This window comes from Eumetopias jubatus, unplaced genomic scaffold (genome assembly GCF_037043125.1).
Source record: "Eumetopias jubatus isolate StellerSeaLion01/CBP00866 unplaced genomic scaffold, mEumJub1_p1.0 scaffold_1, whole genome shotgun sequence".
NCBI lineage: Eukaryota > Metazoa > Chordata > Mammalia > Carnivora > Otariidae > Eumetopias > Eumetopias jubatus.
Genome location: NW_028274807.1, coordinates 83497990 through 83503833, shown reverse-complemented (window position 1 = coordinate 83503833; position 5844 = coordinate 83497990). Strand labels below are relative to the sequence as shown.

The 5844-nt window shown below is 47.9% G+C and overlaps 1 long non-coding RNA gene across 1 annotated transcript; it reads left to right on the top strand.

Annotated features, from left to right (window-relative positions):
* Positions 1-564: 564 nt before the first annotated feature.
* LOC114206923 (uncharacterized) lies at positions 565-4414 on the top strand. Its single transcript, XR_003608752.2, has 3 exons — positions 565-790; positions 2192-2389; positions 4306-4414. It is a non-coding gene; the product is annotated as an uncharacterized LOC114206923 (long non-coding RNA).
* The last annotated feature ends 1430 nt before the right edge of the window (positions 4415-5844 follow it).

Sequence of the window (5844 nt, the reverse complement as noted above, 5' to 3'; positions counted from 1 at the left end):
TCATTTTGAAAGGCCTGCTGGTTGTTTTGAAGGCAAACTGCTGGCCACGGAGCCGCAGCTCGTCGCCAGTTCTATTTAGGAGGCCTGGTGGCACCTTGCAGAAGGGCCTCACGGATCCCTTTGACTGGGGCGCGCAGGCCCAGGGGGTGGGGGCTGAGGAGGCTGCCGTTTGTTCGCAGGCCCAGAAGGGAGCCAGCGCAGGTCCGAAGGAAGTCCGCTCCCTTATCAGAGAATGAGGTAGCTCTGTCCTATCAGTTTTCCCTGGTGTTGGCACTCAATTTTCATAATACAATTTGTAATGTGATAAGGTCTACACATTATTAATAGTAGCAATAGCGTGGCAAGGTTATTCCTATGCAGTTTTAATAAAGAACAAAGGGCCGTGCTGCCGATGAAGTAAAATTATCTAGGATTTTAGAACCAGGGCACGCCCCGTTCCTCTTTTTCAAGTATGTGCAGACTGTTTACTAAAAAAATGCTTCTCTTAGAGATAAACCCACTTCTGCCTCCACCCCACCGCACCCGCATTGATACAGAGACGCTACAGCCGGTTCACACCTTGTTTGCCTCCGGTAGGCGTAGCGGAGAATGTCAGCAGGGTCAGAGGAGAGCAGCAATCTGACTCAACAGACATTTATTGCTCTCCTGCTGTGTGCCAAGAAATGCACGGAGATCTGGACGTGTGTATGTAACACGGGAGAAGAAAAGGCTCATGCTCCAGGAGCCCTCGCCTGCTGGGAGAGATGGAATTTCAGCCTCAGGTGGTGGACTGTTGACCAGCTACCAGGAGGTGAGTCCACAGAGGAAGAGGAGAAGATAGTTAAATGTGGCTAGGTCAAGGATGGCTTCCTGGAAGAAAGAGATGCTCCAGCTTTGTGACTAAGTGACTCCTTCCTTGGCACGCTTTACAGTTTCTTAGAGGCCACTGCTATCTGTGCAAGGGATGACACAAATCCCACGGGAAGTTGCGTCTCTCATAGGGCACTAACACCCCAGTCATGCAGACAGGCATGCACACAGATCATGGCATCATGGTGGGATGGTACCGGGACAGCAATGTGGCTCTGCAGGGGCACAGAGGAAGAGGGCGATGATCTGCTTCAGCTTTCCTGGTAATGAGGGGCTCCCCTGCTTTCCCGTGCTGATAGCCGGGGATTACACTGTGCTTTTCCTCTACCGGGCCTGACTCTAAGTACTCTGGACATAGCAGCACACACCATCTTCACACCACCCTAATGAGGACACGAAGGCAGAGAAAAGTGTCTGGAAGCACAGTTAGGGCCAGGACCAGAACCTGGGCTGCCTGGCTCCCGAGTCCGTACTTGTCACCCTTCACTACTCACCCTCCAATGGGGAACAAGCTTCATTCTGACCTTTCCCTAGGCGCCAGAGACTGAGCCCACTGTCTGATCTGGCTTCTGGGGAGAAGGCTAAGGAACTTCTATGCAAGGAATATTGGAGAGGGGAAATTTTTTTTTTTTTTTAAGTTGTGGAATCCTGCTCCCAACCCCCACCCTCACACACACAATCACATGTAGGTATGTGCATTCATACCTACACAACTCGAATATACCCTTTTTCTCCTCCATGGGCCCCAACTCTGCCTTTGCATCAAAATCACCCAAAGCTTTAAATAAAATACAGCTGCTGAGGCCCCTTCCTGGATATTCTAAATAATGATATCTGGGAGCAGACCTTGAGCATCTGTTTTTTCCATGTTTTTAGAAAATTAAATGACATGCATGCCCAAAGTAAAAATTCACAGTACAGAAAGAAAGTCTGTACCCCTTCTATCCAGCCCTCAGTCCTTCCTTTCAAAGGTGAACACTTCCAACAGTGACTTGTGATCTGTTTTCTTCCAGAAAGCAATGATCACACATACCCATCTGTTATTTTTCCTTTTTTTTTTTGGCTGGGTACAGTGTCCTTTATGGATAGTACATGACAAGGCAGGTCTCCCCAAACTCCTCCCCTTCTTCAGGGGGTCTGGAATGGAAACCGTGTAGAGGTCAGGAGATTCTCAGTGTGTTGGGGGAGAAGTTGGGGCAAGGACTCGCTAGCAGCCGAAGGCCCCTCTCTTCCTCTTGCTCTTGCTGGGGCTGGTGGTCCAGGGGGCTCTTACTCTTTGGAGGCCACGTCAACCACAAAATCTACCACTCAGTCGCTGTAACCAAATTCATTGTTGTGCTAGGAAATGAGCTTGACAAAAATGGTCATTGAGGGCAACGCAGCCCCAGCATCGAAGGTGGAAGAGAGGGTGTCACCGTTGAAGTTACAGGAGACAAGCTGATCCTCAGTGTTGCCCGGGATGCCCTGGAGGGGACACTTCGATGCCTGCCTCACCACCTTCTTGATGTCATCGTATTTGGCAGCTTTCTCCAGGTGGCAGGTCAGATCCACGACTGACATGTTGGGGGTGGGGACGTGAAAGGCCATGCCAGTGAGCTTCCTGTTCAGTACAAAGATGACCTTGCCTACAGCCCTGGCAGCACCAGTAGAAGCAGGGATGATGTTCTGGGTGGTCCCTTGGCCACCACACCACAGCTTCCCAGAGGGGCCATCGACAGTCTTCAGGGTGGCAGTGATGGCATGGACTGTGGTCATGAGTCCCTCCACTATGCCAAAGTTGTTATGGATGTCCCCTGCCAGAGGGGTCAAGCATTTGGTGGTATAGGGGGCATTGCTGACAATCTTGAGAAAGTTGTCATATTTCTCATGGTTCACACCCATCACAAATATGGGGGCAGGATGGGCAGAGTTGATGACCCTCTTAGGTCTACCCTTGAAATGAGTCCCAGCCTTCTTCATGGTGGTGAAGACCCCAGTGGACTCCACAAGGTACTCAGCACCAGCATCACCCCATGACGTTGGCGGGAACTTTCTCTTAGAAGATGGAGATGGGCTTTCTTTTCTTTCTTTCTTTTTTTTTTTTTTTAAGATTTTATTTATTTGAGAGAAAGAGAGAGAGAGAGCACAAGCAGGGTAAGTGGGAGAGGGAGAAGTGGCTCCTTGCTGAGCAGGGAGCCCAATGTGGGGCTCGATCCTTGGACCCTGGGATCATGACCTCAGCTGAAGGCAGGGGCTTAACCGACTGCACCTCCCAGGTGCCCCAGAGATGGGCTTTCTCTTGATGACAAGTTTCCTATTCTCAGCCTTGACTGTGCCATTGACTTTGTCATGGGTGGAATCATACTTGGAACATGTAGACCATGTATTTGAAGTCAATGAGAAGGGGTCATTGGTGGTGACAATATCCACTTTTCCAGAGTAAAAAGCAGCCCTGGTGACCAGGTGCCCAATATGGCCAAATCCATTTACTCTGACCTTCACCATCATGTCTTGGGGATGCAGCTGGCACAGCACAAGACGATGCTGCTGTCTGTTGAATGGGGAGGAGCAGGGAGCCCCCATCTGTTATTTTCCAACCTCTAGATGATTGTGATGAATAGTCGGGTGAGAATCTCTGACCTGGGCCCTGCTCCGTCCACCTCAGAGATGCTTCCTCTGTGGGAAAGGAGGTCAGGAAGAGGGAGGCTTAGGAAGTGGGGAGTTTTCTGAGTAGATGAAGGAGAAGGAGAGCCAAAGGGCAGAGCCCAGAGAGAGCCTCCTCAGGGCAGCACACTGCTGCAGAGTGAAAGAGATGGTAATTCCTCTAACACACATTGAGTACTAATTGCTAAGAGAGGCACAGTGGCAAGACATAGTCAGAAGTGAGTGGGAATCAATAAGGAAATGTCTTCTGGAGGAGACCTGAGAAGTGTCAAAAATGAAAGGAAAGGGTATTTGGGGTGGAGAGAATGGCATGGGATGTGAATGCTCATTTGACCACGTATTCCAGGTATTTTTGTCTTCAGTTCTTCGGGATGCAGTGGGTGTAAGTACAAGACTAGGACACACTTTGGTGTCAGGCTGCCTTGGATCACAGGGGTTGAATATGTAGTAGGCGTGGCGAGTGGTACAAGAGGCACTGGGGAGAGAAACACAAAGGAGACATGTCCGTATGTTCAGTCTCTGGGGAAGACAGACACCCAGAAACCCAACTGCAGTGTGACAAATGTTTTCCTAATGGTGGGTAAGTGCAAGGTGTGTAGAAGGGCGGAATAGGACTGAAAACTCCTGGGACTTCTTTTAAGAACTGAAACAGGACCTTGCTGGCCCGAGTCTTGAAATAGGTCATATGTTTTTGGTCACCAGATTCTGGAAGGGGTAGAAACTGATCTGCCACAGACAAATTTGGGGACATCTAAAGTTTGGTTGACTTTGGTAAGCACTTGGTCATAGTTTTGTGGTCTGTTTGCTTTCCAGAGTCTCCATGAGTCACACGAAGACACGAGTGGTGTGCCTGCATACCTGTTTGATAGCCCTTCCTCTTCGAAGTGCAGGCTAAGCCTGAGTTAGAAATCAAAGGCTTAACTGAGTTTTATTGTTTTCAGGACTTTTACAATTGCTTTTCTATCTTCCTAATGATACATTTTCATATTCTGAAGACAATGTGTATCTGGAAAGGATCATTATGTACTCAAATCATAATTTTTTTTATGGATAAGAAGGAAATTTTCATGTTGTACCCCAAACTAGCCCAGATTGGGTTCCAGATCTTTTTCTGAATAAGAAAAGACTGTAATAGGAAGCACTGTGAATCTTTTTTTTCTTTTTCTTTTTTTTTTAAGCTGGAAGGACTTTTGACAGTTACCATTTTCCTCTTTCTTTTCCTTTTTAAATTCCTATCGTGTGCCAAACCTGGTTGTCTGTGCTGTGTCTTTGCAGCAGCACTGTAAAGGAAGTATTTTGCTCTTGCCATCATTTTACAGATGAGGGAAATGAAAACATCAAAAAATTCAGTATCTTACCTAAGGTCTTGTTCTGATAAGTGACCAGGCTGGTATTTGAACTTTGGGTAACCCCACACAAAAGTCCAGCTTCTCATTTTGCAGATGAGCCAACTGAAGTCCCAAGGTCATTTCCTTCATTGGTTGCAGATCTTGGAATTCAGGGCTTCTGAATTTGTGACTTTTTTATGACAAGAGGGTCATCCTTGTGGAGGGACCTGTGTCTTGAGTCCCTTCCCTTCCCAATGCATCCTGTACACAGTCAGCCTACATCTTGCTCCCACCTTCCCCACCCCCACAAATCTATGCCTGTGGTTTCCCCAAAACTGCAGATGATGGTCTCAGACTCTGTCTATCTTGACCTCTAAACATCTCTGGCATGGACCCCACCATCCAGCCAAACAGAAACGCTACAGTCCCCTACAAGAACTCTGGATACATAGTTCCCTGTCTCTGTCTTCATTCACCATTTCTCACTTGCTGGTATACCCTCTTCTTGTCAGATCCATAGATGCAAAGACTACTTGTCTTTTAGATCATCAAAATGCCATCGCCTCTATGTAGCTGGGAGGTCTTACAGCAGTATAGGATAGGTCACTCTTGCTGAAGAATAAGGAACAGGGTGGAGAAGGGAAGGGAGAAAACTGGTGGAACTCAGGATAGTAGATATGAAGCTTAGAGATGGTTGCAATGATGGATGACCCCAAGGCTAATCAACGGCCACAAGGGTTGCAGCTTGTTGAAGGCTTACCGCGTCTTGGAGCAGGTAAACGCTGTCATCTCCTTAAATTCACAGCAAGTCATCAGGTTGTTGCGGCTGGGATACAGGTCTAGCTCTGCCTGAAGTCAAAGCTTGTGTTCTCCCTTCTGTCATATTGTCTCCTGACAACTGGTTATGGGGCAAGAAGAGACTAGAGCAATCTTCGAAATGGAGGATTAAAGGGACGAAACAAGATTGGGGTTATGGATTGAGACAATGCAGTGAAAGATGCTGGATTTGGAAGGGTTGAGTGAG